Source organism: Tamandua tetradactyla, chromosome 15, assembly GCF_023851605.1.
Source record: "Tamandua tetradactyla isolate mTamTet1 chromosome 15, mTamTet1.pri, whole genome shotgun sequence".
Taxonomy (NCBI): domain Eukaryota; kingdom Metazoa; phylum Chordata; class Mammalia; order Pilosa; family Myrmecophagidae; genus Tamandua; species Tamandua tetradactyla.
In genome coordinates, this window is record NC_135341.1 from 318082 (window position 1) to 331874 (window position 13793).

Here is a 13793-nt window from a genome sequence, read left to right on the forward strand (position 1 = left end):
TTAGGGTGATAACAAGCAATGCTACTCCCGTTTCCACCCCTTGATTCTTGGACTTCGGAATTCTGGCAATTGGAGAATCAGTGCCATACATTGGATGCTGGTTTAGAGCAGGCACAGCCTCCTGGAAAAACACTGTCCAAGCCCTGGAAGGTATTGCCACCTAGTTGGCATCATCATTTTGTCTTCATAAGGCTATTGAAACATTATGTCAACACAGCTACCTCTGGGTGAAGGAGAACATGGAAAGACCAGAGAATCCCATGAGAATGTACTAATACCTGCACTTCATTTGCTATGAAGTTATTTCCTTGATCAGAAGCAATGCTGTGTGGAATACCATTATGGTGGATAAGGCATTCTGTAAGTCCATGAATGATAGTTTGGGCAGAAGCATTATATCTAAGGAAGGCAAACACATATCCAGAGTCTGTATCTGCCCAATTAAAACAAATCACTTTCCCTTCTTTGATGGAATTTGTCTAGTATAATCAACCTGCCACCACGTAGCAGGCTGATCACCTTGGGGAATAGTGCCATATGGGAGACTGAATGTGGGTCTCTGCTGCTAGCAGTTTGGACATTCAACAGTGACCATAGCCAATTCAGCCTTGGTGAATGGAAGTCCATGTTGCTGAGTCCATGCATAACCTCCGTCCCTATCACCCTTCCCACTTTGTCTATGAGACAATTGGGCAATTGTAGGTATGGCTGAGGAAATTGGATGACTTGTATCCACAGGATGGGTCAACTTATCCTCTTGAGTATAAAAACCTTCCTCTGCGAAGTCACCCAATGGGACACAAATATCCTCATATTCTATGTCCACTCAGAAAGGTATATCCATATATTTCTTCCTCAGACCTCAGACGTCTTTGAATCAATGTTCCAACCGTGATACTTTCAAGTCCATGCCCATCCAGCCAAACTATTATCAACAACTCATGAGTCATTATACAAATGTACCTTTGTTAGTTCTCCTTCCAAGCAAAATGAACAGCCCAGGTGCAGTGCTCAAGTTTGGCCTACTGTGAGGATTTTCCCTCACCAATATCCTTTAAGGACATCCCAGAAAGGGTTTGTAATTCTGCACTCTCCATTTCCATGTAGTCCTTACATATCATCCAGATCTATCCATAAACCAGGCTTGTGTTTTTCTTCTTCAGTCAATTGACTGTAAGGAACTCCCCAAGAGACCATAGCCCTGCTCTGAGAAAGAGAAGTTAATGTGGCATGGGTTGGAACCATGGGCATCTGGGCCATTTTCTCATGTAACTTACTTGGCCTTCAGGAACTGTTCAAGCCCTATATCTAAAATACCATTTCCATTTTATGATTGAGTGCTGCTGTGCAGGCCCAGCAATAGCACTAGGTGGGTCAGACGTCACACAGCTTATGATAGGCAAGGCAGGTTTCATGATAAATTGGTGGCCCATTGTTAAGCCTTCATTCACTACTAAGACTCAGTTGCTAAAGGTTTTTTCTCAAAAGGACAGTAATCTGCAGCAGATGGCAAGGCTTTACTCCAAAAACCTAAGGGTCTGCATTGTCATTCTCCTAGCAGTGTTTGCCAAAGGCTTCAAACAGCATCCCATTTGCCAATGAAATTCAGTATTATTGAATATGCTGGATCAGATGACAGAGCAGCTTGCATAGCAGCCTGGACACGCTGAAGAGCCTCCTCTTGATCCAGTCCACACTCAAAACTAACACCTTTTCTGGTCATCCAGTAAATGGGCCAGAGTAGCACATCCAAAAGAGAAATATGTTCTTTTCACAATTCAAATGGGTGAACTAGGTATTATGCCTCTTTTTTGGTCTTAAGATGTACCATACGCAACATCTTATCCTTCACCTTAGAAAAGTGACCCACATGAGTGGGCACCTAGAAATTTCAACTGATGGCAAGGCCCCTGTATTTTTATTGGATTTGTCTCCCATCCCTTGACATGCAAATGCCTTACCAATAAGTCTAGAGTACTTGCTAATTCTTGCTTACTGGGTCCAATCAGCATATCATCAATCTAATGAACCAGTGTGATGTCTTCTAGGAGGAAATAATGATCAAGTTCACTGTGGACAATTTGTGACATATGCTGGAAAGCTGATATATCCCTGAGTAGGAAATTAAGGTAAACTGCTGACATTGTCAGTTGAATTCAAACTGTTTCTGGTGACCCTTACTGACAGCTATTGAGAGAAAAGCATTTGCCATACAAATAGCTGCATATCAGGTACCAGGGAATGTATTGATTTGCTTAAATAATGATAGCACATATGGAAAATCAGTTGCAATTGGAGTTACCACCTGTCTAAGTTAATGATAATGCACTGTCATCTTCCAAGTCCCATCTGTTTTCTAAACAGCCAAATAGGATAGTTGAATATGGATTCGTGGCAGTCACCTCCCCTGCATACTTCAAGTCCTTAAGAGTAGGATTAATCTCTGAAATCCCTCTGGGAATATGGTATTACTTCTCATTCACTATTTTGCTAGGTAGGGGCTGTTCTAGTGGTTTCAACTTGGCCTTCCCTACCTTAATAGCCCTCACTTCATGAGTCAGAGAGCCAATGTAAGGTCTTCATCAGTTGCTGAATGTTGACTCCAATTATGCATTCTGGAATGGGGAAAAGACCCCAGAATGGGTCTAAGGACAGAGTGGAGCCACTCTGAGATGAAACTCTGCTAAAACTTCATTGATCATCAGACCTCCATAGCCCCTATTCTGACTGTTGGAAAGGAGTAACATTTTGTGTTTCCTGGCTTTTGTGTCACTTTTGAGCTACTGTAGTTGCAAATTTGAAGCCTTCAGCTCATCACTTTCCCTCATCACTGTACCCAGCATATCTAACCTCTTAACTCTGCAAAGCTCTATAAATCTAGCAACATCATACCTCTTAACTCTACAAAACTCTAGAAAGATGTAAAAATCAGTCACATTCACAGCGTTGCCTCATATAAGTGCATAATTAACAGAATCTAATGGTGATATTTTAAGGACATCTTTTCCTAACTCACCTCATAGACTGTCAGTGGCACCTTGATTATTGCAAACAGAAAAATCTGAGTTTAGTCAGAATAGAAACCCAATTGTTAAAACCAATTTTTAAGATTCTGTTTCTCAAGGACCACTCACAGTGCCAAGCTTTGCTATTTTGGGTTCTCTAGAGAAACAGAACCAACAAGAGATATCTGTAAATATAAGATTTATAAAGATCTCTCACAAAACTGTGCGTATGAGAGAGTCTAAAATCTATAGGGCGCTGATGAAGCATCTGGATGAACTCCACATGAAAGGCTCACCAGATGAAGAAACAGTGAACAAGTCTCTCTTCTTCTTTAAAATCCTTCAAGTGATTGAATTATTTCATTGTGGGAAATATGTCTTATTTCATCATAGATGTAATAGCTGCAGATTCAATCACTTGACTGATGATTTAATACACCAGCATTCCAGTTTATCAACCAGCCATAAAATAGAATTGCAGCAGCTGTCAGACCAGTGCTTACCTGATCCTACAGTTGGATATAATCACTTGGACAAGTTGACATGAGAACTTATCCATCACAGTTCACACCTGTCACTTAACACCTACAGACATCACCTTGAAACATGCTGAATTTTCAAATAGAACATAATAATAGACATATGTTCCACCTAACAATACTCAACTATCCCGCATAAAACTAGAAATGGTCACATGTCTCCAGAGTAGGATGCAAGTCACTAGGTATCATTCATTCTCAAACTTTATATCTTATCACTTAAATAAAATTACATGAACAATACAACTTATGTCATATGATAAGAGAAAAACAAGTCATTTTTATGTACAAATATGAACACACTCATAAGAAAACAGGAAGAAATATTCTTACAATCACAGTCCTCATTTTTGTAACTAGTACATAGTCATACTTCATATTTATAACTACCTTCTTCTACTACCCATTCCATATTGGCTTTGTCCTCAACAAGCACTTTAGTTGGCCATGATTCTTTTCCAGGTGGGTGAGCCAAGCCTTAATTCCTCAATTTATGGGCCATTGGTTGTCCAGAACCTAACCATCACAGCATGATTCTGGACCTGTGCTGAACTGTGTTTTTTAACATCATGAATCACCTGACCCTGGCAACTTCCCTGGAATCCTACTTTGGGGTTCTGAAGCAAATTCATGATGAAACAACTTGGCAAACCCAACTTTCAAATTATCGGGAAACTTGTAATCCATTTGTTAAATGGTCATTGTTAAATTATATAAAAATATATAACTAAATAAATTATATTAAACATGAAGAGGATAAGGACTCAAAACATCACTTCTTGATTATTTTGATCCTTTTTACTATTAACTCTGCTCTTGAGGTTATTGTACTTATTGCTTGTGGATACAAAAACACTGATGATGCACTACTGCACCTCCATTCCAAGTTCCTTGCTTAGTGACATGATGTTGATAGCCTGAAATCAGCTAGGGTAGGAGTAGCTACACCACAGAAATACATAAACACTACTGGTTGGGGCATAATTCATTGTTTTGTGGATTGTCTATGAACTGGTGGAGAAAATGTTAAATATACATATTTAAATACACTATATTTATAGAAATTACATTGTGAATGGCAAAAAAGGAGGAAAAGAAAAGTAGGTGCAGTTATTCTTCCAATATTCAAAACTTTTATCCAATTCTGTGAAGATGAATGAGTGAAGTTCTGACATGTCTTGGCTGCTTCATATTAACATACTTATAAATAGAAATGAAAATATCAATCAAACATGTCAAAACTATATTCATTCTTTTATTGCAACCATATTTTGGCTACCAATACAAGAGTTTAGCAAAAGTCAATGAAAGCAACCCTGCAATAATTAATTGGCTAAATGGAATTTATACTAAAGAGCATTGAATATTTTATTATTTTTAGACTGTATATTACACTTTCCTTATATCAGTCTAATTTATATAAACTCATGTAAATGTAGGCAGTATTTTTTTTTTCAAGGAGCCAGTTACTTTCAAGAGGGTTGACTTGACCCTTGCTCTGGGAGTGCACTAAACTGAAATGGGTGTTTGATTCTGGAGGACTGAGGTAAGTGTGAATTATGCTTTCAGGAAAAGAAGAGAGAGGGTCAATGTCCCATCCTATCCTCTTCTCCCAAAGCCATTTCCTGCTTGAATACTTTCTCTTTTCTGTAAAATGAAGTGACTGGATCAGGTTAGTGGTTTTTTTTTTTGTTATTGTTTGTTTATTTGTTTGTTTTTTAACTCTAAGTCACTGTTATGGTCAGATACACGTGATAGCTATGGCCCAGCTCAGACGTGTGTCTGAGTGTGTGTAACAAATTTTCATTAAAGATCCTTAATTTGAATAGTACCCTCTAGGAGCTTTACATTTGATTTCATTCATTTCTCTTCTGTTTTATTCCATCTAATGAAATGCAGGTCATACCCACAAAATTAATTTCACATCCCACTAATAAGTTGTGACTACCTGGTTGAAAATAGCTGAATCTCAGACCCTTGATAGTCTCTGCTTTGATTACACACTTAGAAAGCATTTATCTAAGCATTATAGTGTTCCTAAACATCATGATTTGTGCAGATGCATAGTATGTCACTTGAGAACTTCACCTCCCCACTGTACTGGTGTACCAACCTCCCCATTCAACTCCCATATTCCCAGCTCATTGTTCCTTACCCCACACTGGAGGGCCTCCTCTCCCCTTCCTCCAAAGCCTCCAGAGCTCGAGAGCTCTGATCCTTTCTGCTTCATGTTAGAGGTGCAAATATTTTTCATGTCTAATCTCTCATTTTTAAGCTGTGGTTTTTCTTATTGAAGCCAGAAATTAGTTTTATTTGACTTTAAAATACAACATTCCCCTATCTCACTTGTACCCCTTGCTTCTGATCTGGAACAGGGTACATAATAAGGCCAAGTAAGTGCCTGCTGAATGAATGGATGAAAAAAATGGGTGGAAGGAAGTCAGAGAGAGAGGAGAGCCAGGGAGGAAGGGAAGGATGGGGGAAGGATGGAGGAAGGAGGAAAGAGAGAGAAATACACAGCATTGCATATACTTGACATGTGTGGGGTTTACTGACACCTTGTCCACCCATGATATAAAATAACCTCATCCAACCATGATCATAGAATCATAGAGACTCAGGATTGGTCACTCAAAGCCTCTCAAATTCAGCTTATCTGACAATAACAGCCTTCTATGATTTTCCTTTTGCACACACATTGAGCAAGCACAAAGCCCCATTTAGGCAGTGCAAATGAAGCAGACCTTCTCCCTCAAAGCAGATCCTTCCACTTTACTAAGTCAGCAAAGCTCATTATTTTGGAAATGCCCGGGCTTTGCAGGCATGAAACTCTGGAGGTGAATCACTTCTCTGCCCTTCACCAGCAGTGTGGTCCCTGCTATCCTCATCCTTGTGATAGACCCAGCACCTCCCTCCCAGAGTGCCATGAAGACAAGATGTAATAAATTCAAAGGTCCACATACGTTCATGTTGTGCATTAATACACTTTTCCACCCCTTCCCTGTTTTTGGATAGTTTTGACAAAAAAGTATTTTTTCCCTTTAGTCCAGTTGAAACAGGGCTTTCCTTGGTTGCGTTTCTAATCTTCAGAGCCCAGCCCACCTGCTCTGCTGTTTCCAGAGTGTCTTGGTTCAGCCCTTCTCCAGGCTGAGCAGCTATAATTTCAGCCATCTCTTATGGATTTCCATTCTGTTCTCCAGATCTCAATCTGGTGCATGTGATGGCCAGACAGGCTTGTATTCCTGACCTTCTGCTGGTGTGGGAATTGTCAGGCACTCCCCTGGTCGTGGAGCCTCTGACCAAACAGTGGACACTGTTCCCTAATCTTGTTAGCCATTCATCAGAGCAGCTGCCCAGGTCTGGCCCCATGAGTAGTCTCTTATTTCTGTGCTGCTGGAAGTGCTGTCCAAAGCACTGCATCTTTTCCTACAAAGGGCCAGGTGCCCTGCAGAGCCACCAGCCTCTTCTGAGGGTCTGGTGTGCAGAGGCCTGGCCAGAACAAACCCTTCCATTCTATCCCAGCTGTTCTTATAACTCAAGTGACTCTGTGGGATAACATTTTGAAATGAGGGTCAGACTATTCAGAACCATGAACACTGTCCACAGTCAAGCAACCAGTCTCCTGCTGGGAACTGTCCCCATGAGGTAGGGAGTTCCATGAGGATACCACCCTTTTTGAGATGCATGAATCAAGAAACTTGGAGAGAAAGCTAGCAGACAACAGTATGTTTTTTATGTGCCTTTGTAGTTGAGAGTGGAACCCTGAACATCATTGGCCTTCTTGAACAAAGGTATCTTTCCATGGAGGCCTTAGATTAGACATTTCTGTAACCTCACTTTAATTTGGACATTTTTTCATAGTCTTAGAAAATATAAACTTGCAATTTAATAAATTCCCCTTTTAAAGATCCATTCCATTTCTGTATATCACATTCATGAATCTTGCACACTATAACACCTCCTTATAGTCATATCTCTTAGTCCTTTCACAACTCTGTAGTATTTTCTGTCATTATTCCAACTGTAAAGATGGGAAACAGGCTTTGGGATGTTAAGTAAACATTGAAATTCCCTGAGCTAGTGGTGGCAGAGCTGGAATTTGAACACTTATTAGTATTTTATAAACAGGAAATATATTCAAGAACTAACTTACATAGAGATATTGATTCCATGGCTGGGGTCTTCAGAGGTGACAATGACCCTTACTCTACAGTGGTAAAACAAATCTGCATGACATGATCAGATGGTGAACAGCCTTGCCCTATGAAAAGGAATGACAGTAGAGACTGTCCAAGAAGATGACCAGGATTGAAAAGAGTTCTTGGAGGAAGGAATGGAGGTCATTAGGTAGCATGGTAGTATCTCCAAATGAATGTCAAGGGCACAGAAGGCACATATTGCATCATGGTATGGGATGTGTTCTCTGGATCCAGACTTCAGTTCTAATTTCAGACATATTGGGCCATTTGCCTGTCTCCAGGTCATCTACTTTTGGATGGGGATGCAGCCATCCCATATCTAACGTATCCCAACTGCATGCCCACTCCACCCTGTTTCTCCCATGAAGTGTCCTCTTTTCAGTAATACCATGACAATCCACCCATTAGTCTATTCTAGAGACTGAGTCAGCCACAACTCCTTCCTTTCCAATTCACCTCCACATCAAACCCAATCAATTCAAACTCTCCAAAGCCTGCCAGATCCAGCCACATACCTCCATCCCCATAGTCTCTGCCTAGTCCACCATCATCTTTGCCTGGACTGTTGTAGTAGCCTCCTCCTTGGTCTTGCAACATTTCCCCTTCCAATCTGTTGTCTACTCTGTGACCAGAGAGACATCACTAAAATCTACACATATTTCCTGATTTCTTTTAAATTTTTTCTCTCTCTCCCAGCCAAGGAGCCCAGACTGGAGAGATGGAAGAGAAAGGACCTCTTGTCTCATAATCTGCACTTCAATGTCTGCCTTCTTCTCTCTGTCTACCTGTGTTACAAGCTATCTTTATGGCCCGTTTCCTGCCCCATGTATTTTTCTATCTGTCCTCAGGTCATTCTTTCTCTGGATTTCTCTAGTCATACCTTCCTGTTTTAGTCTATCTTTTATTTATTTTTTACTTCAATCATCTGCTGATATTGCAAACAGATGTAACATGACACATGAGGGTGTAGGATCTATTTCTTCTTTATATTGCAATAGCCCTATCACTTCTCTGGTCATAAATTTTTAAGGGTTTGGGTATGAGTTCTTAATTTCTGGCATCTGGGTATTGTCTGCATTTTTGTTCTCATGTGAATTTTACAAGCTTGTGGGTTTAGTATGGTAGGACTTACTAGATTTGACTCATAGAGGAGGAAACTGAGAACTGACAGAGCCAGTATTCAAGCATGGCCCTCTTACACCAGGCCAGGCTTAAAATTGAAGACAAGCAGAAATGTGTTCACTGACATGGGAGCACAGCATGCAGGATCCACATCCACAGTCCTTTCCTCTTTGCAAAAACACTTAAAGATAAGTCATACCTTGTGTTTCTCTTATTTTCCATAAATCCATGACCTCAAAAAAGAAAGCTTCCTGGAATATGCAATCATCCAGTAAGACTAGCTCAGGCCTGTCTCCAAAAACTCACCTTGCACTGGTAAATGTGTGACTGGATGATCATCTTTCCTGTCTCTTCTTTTTTGGTGCTATGAAGAAAACCAGGTGGAACCCCCAGAAAATCAGAAGCAGCTATAACAAAGAGCCAGGAGGATCCCAAAGGAGGATTCCAAAAAGCCTCCTTTGATGATATATTGCTCACTGGGACTGCAGTGCTTCCATCCCAAAATGCTGTCCACCTGATGTTCCTGATTCCTTTGCATAAAGTAAAGCTGTTGCTAGGAAGGACCTGCTCAGGCAGGGGCTGAACACCCCCACATCCCTTACCACCTGCCCCCATATTTAATAATAAAAATATGCCTCTTTATCAAAATGTGAGCAGAAATGATGAGTTACTTCTGAGTCAAGGTAACTAAGAAGTGAGTGTGTCTCTTCTACCTCCTCTTTCTCCATTCACTGGCCAGATTCCAAAGCCTTAAGGGCAGTGAGATCCCAAAATGAGAGGAGTCTGGAATCACTTTGTAGAGAAGCTCTCCTCTACACAGACTGTCTTCTATATGGGCTGCTTTGTGAGAAAAAAAAACAAAGTTCTATTTTAATAAACCAGTGAAAGACTGGGGTTGTTTCAGCAGTTAGAGTTATTCTGGTTGGTAAAACACAAAATGTGGAGTACTCACAGATATCATGTGGCCTACATCCTTCATTTTAAGGATAAGAAACCTGAGTCTTAAGGAAGGGAGGTTAATTAGCAGGATTGACAAGTCCTCACAAACCCAGCCTTACTCATAGAGTTGTTACAAAAGATTCTTTCAGCCTAAGCAGCCATGCTGGTGTCTCAGGACTGTCTGCCTCAAATCACTCTGACCAGATCATAACATGGTCAAGAACAGCCACCACAATCCATCTCAATTGATTATCTATTATGAACATTCTGGCCATAATGTTCATAATGTTCATAATCACTGGACAGAGTGATTAACAGGGTTCCAAAAATCCTCTCTCTCAGAAGTCCAGCTACACAGAGCAAGAGCTGAGCAGTTAAGGGTACCAAGACACAAATAATAGTCATAAAGAGGAAGGGGCATAACAAGTGGTCATCTGGTCATGACTCTTACTGATGAGGTTGTGATGTGATTACTAGTTGCCAGAAAGGACCATGGGCTCTAAATGACGTCCCTGTTTCTAACTAATGCCCCAAGGCCAAAAAAAAAAAAATAGAACCCAGGTGTCCTTTTCTATCAATAAATGTATCAAATATTCTCCTAAGACTATTGATGACTCTGGCACACTTGTCACACAAAATTCATCTGTGACTCCTTGACTTCTATCACCCCATCTGTTCTGTTGCCCAGTGCTTCTTATTCAGCCTTTCATCTCTGCATCAGAGGGCTTAAGAGGTGGGTATGACTTCACTCACTTTTTCTTTCTGCTAGCTTGAAGCTGGTTTTGAAAATGGTGATGCCACAACATGGAAAAGGCCTGGGTTCCTTAAACAACACTTGAGAGCTGATTACAGAGAATACCTCTTTGATATTTTACATGAATGAGGAATAGCTTCCTCTCCTGTTAGAGCTACTATGCATTTTAGGGTTTGTTTTAGAAACTAGTGCTTATTCTAGTAAATGCATCTTTTTTTGCAATTCACCCTAATACCCCCTCAGCTCCAGCCTTCATCCTTCCCTGCTGGGACTAACACAGGTCTTCTAATGGCTCTGCAAGCCCTTAGGATTCATGCTCAATGCAGAGATGAATCTCCTGAATGCACAATAGCTCCATATTTGTCATGCACCTTCTGTGCATCCTTCCATGGTTCTGGCCTCCTTGCCTTCATATTCCAAGCTTCAAAAAAAGTGGGCTCTCACATTTATCCACTGTTGGTGGGAATGTCAAATGGTACAACTGCTGTGGAAGGCAGCTTGGCAGTTCCTCCAAAAGCTAAAAAATATTTCTGTATGACCTGGCAATACCATTGCTAGGTATCTACTCAGAGGACATGAGGGCAAGGAGCAAAACAGACCTTTCCACACTAATGTTTAGAGAAGCATTATTTACAATTGTGAAGAGATGGAAACAGCCAAAATGTCCATCAACAGAAGAGTGGCTAAACAAAGTGTGGTATACAAATGCAATGGAATATTATGCAGCTGTAAAACAGAATAAAGTTATGAAGTATACAGCACCATGGATGAACCTTAAGGACATTATGCTGAGTGAGATTAGCCAGAGACAAAAGGACAAATACTGTATGGTCTCACTGATATGAACTGACATTAGTGAATAAATTTGGAGAATTTTGTTTGTAACAGAGACCATCAGGAGATAGAAATAGGGTAAGACATTGGGTAATTGGAGTTGAAGGGATACATATTGTGCAACAGGGCTGAATGTAAAAACTCAGAAATAGACAGCACAATACTACCTAACTGTAATACAATTATATTAAAACACTGAATGAAGCTGAAAATGAGAATGATAGAGGGAAGAGGGCAAGGGGCACAAATGAAATCAGAAAGAAGATAGCCAATAAAGATTGAGATGGTATAATCTAGGAATGCCTAGAGTGTATAGTGATAGTGACTAAATGTAGAAAATTTAAAAATGTTTTTGCATGAGGAAGAACAAAGGGATGTCATTACTGCAGGGTGCTGAAAATAGATGATAATTCATATTTTAAAATTTCAACTTATGTGTGAAGCTAAAGCAACAATGTTCATTAGCTACAAAATTTATATTTTGACTGGTGCATTTCCTAATATAACTTATGTAGACAACTTAATTGAACCACATAAGTACATGCAACCTTGAGTAGGACATGAGATTTCATTGGTTTGTCCAGAGTGATGCCCCGATAAATTCCAGAGTGATTTGAACAATGAATAAAAAAGTACTTGCAGAGTTTGGTAGCTTTGGGGCTGCGCCCTAGAGTTCGGCTTTGAAATGCAGCGCGATTTAGGGAGTTTCCCGCTGTCCACAGCGGTGCGCGTGAAACTGGTCACTGAGGGTTTCCAGACTGCAGAGGAACTTCTGGAGGTGAAACCATCCGAGCTCAGCAAAGAGGTTGGGATTTCTAAAGAGGAAGCCTTAGAAACTCTACAAATTATAAGAAGGGAATGTCTCTTGCATATACCAAGACATGCTGGTACATCTGAGTCAGGCAAGAAGTGTACAGCACTGGAACTTCTTGAGCAGGAGCATACCCAGGGCTTCATAATTACCTTCTGTTCAGCATTAGATAATATTCTTGGTGGTGGAATACCCTTAACCAAAACAACAGAAATCTGTGGTGCACCTGGTGTTGGAAAAACACAGTTATGTATGCAATTGGCAGTAGATGTACAGATACCAGAATGTTTTGGAGGAGTGGCAGGTGAAGCTGTTTTTATTGATACAGAGGGAAGCTTTATGGTTGAAAGAGTGGTAGACCTTGCTTCTGCCTGCATTCAGCACCTTCATCTTATAGCAGGAACATACATGGGAGAGGAGTACCAAAAAGCTTTGGAGGACTTCACTCTTGAAAATATCCTTTCCCATATTTATTATTTTCGTTGCCATGATTACACAGAACTTCTGGCACAAGTTTATCTCCTTCCAGACTTCCTTTCAGAACACTCAAAGGTTCGATTAGTGATAGTGGATGGTATTGCTTTTCCTTTTCGTCATGACCTAGATGACCTATCTCTTCATACTCGGTTGTTAAATGGCCTAGCCCAGCAAATGATCAGTCTTGCAAATAACCACAAATTAGCTGTCATTTTAACCAATCAGATGACAACAAAGTTTGATAGAAATCAGGCCTCACTGGTTCCTGTATTAGGGGAAAGTTGGGGACATGCTGCTACAATTCGGTTAATCTTTCACTGGGACCAAAAGCAGAGCAGGTTGGCAACATTGTATAAATCACCAAGCCAGAAGGAATCCACCTCACTGTTTCAAATCACATCTCAGAGATTTAGAGATGCTCTTGTTGCTACTGCACGTTCATTGCCAGTAGAAGCTTCCTTGAGTTCCCGCAAACGGTCACGAGAATTAGAAGAAGAAGAAGAAGAAGAAGAAGAAGAAGAAGAAGAAGAAGAAGAAGAAGAAGAAGAAGAAGAAGAAGAAGAAGAACAGTAATCCAAAGACTAAATTCAAAGTGCAAATGTATTGATGCCTTGGGATTCAATGTGTAGAATAGTAGACTCATTACTTTAAAATATAAACATACCATGGCATAAATGAATCAGAAATATTCTGAAATGAAAGGGGAAAATAATTAAGGAAAATGGTTCTCTGAAAGTTTTTTTAAGGCACTGTTCTACAATTATTTTTTTGTTCTGTTTTAATTTTCCATTATGTTCAGTAGAGATGATATAGGTGTTGTGTTTCACAAATATGGAAAGCTAATCTTGTGTGGCCAATCTGAATTGATCATTCAGTGTCCCTTCCATTTCTTTGACTATTGCCTAGAAAATGTTTTGTTCTCTGTTTTAAATGTAACTTTGGTAATTCTTAAAAATGGCAGATTTTATTGTTTTAAAGAAGTAGCACTGTGAGTCAGTATATCATTATATTCAGCTTTGTAGGGAAGATATAAATCTTAACTGACCAAATTGATTTTAGTAACCTGTATCCTAAAATCTAAGCCATTTATTTGATTTTCTATGTTGTTTATAA

At 40.0% G+C, this 13793-nt stretch overlaps 1 pseudogene; it reads left to right on the top strand.

Annotated features, from left to right (window-relative positions):
• Positions 1 to 12052: 12052 nt before the first annotated feature.
• Positions 12053 to 13253, top strand: LOC143657792 (DNA repair protein RAD51 homolog 3 pseudogene; annotated as a pseudogene).
• The last annotated feature ends 540 nt before the right edge of the window (positions 13254 to 13793 follow it).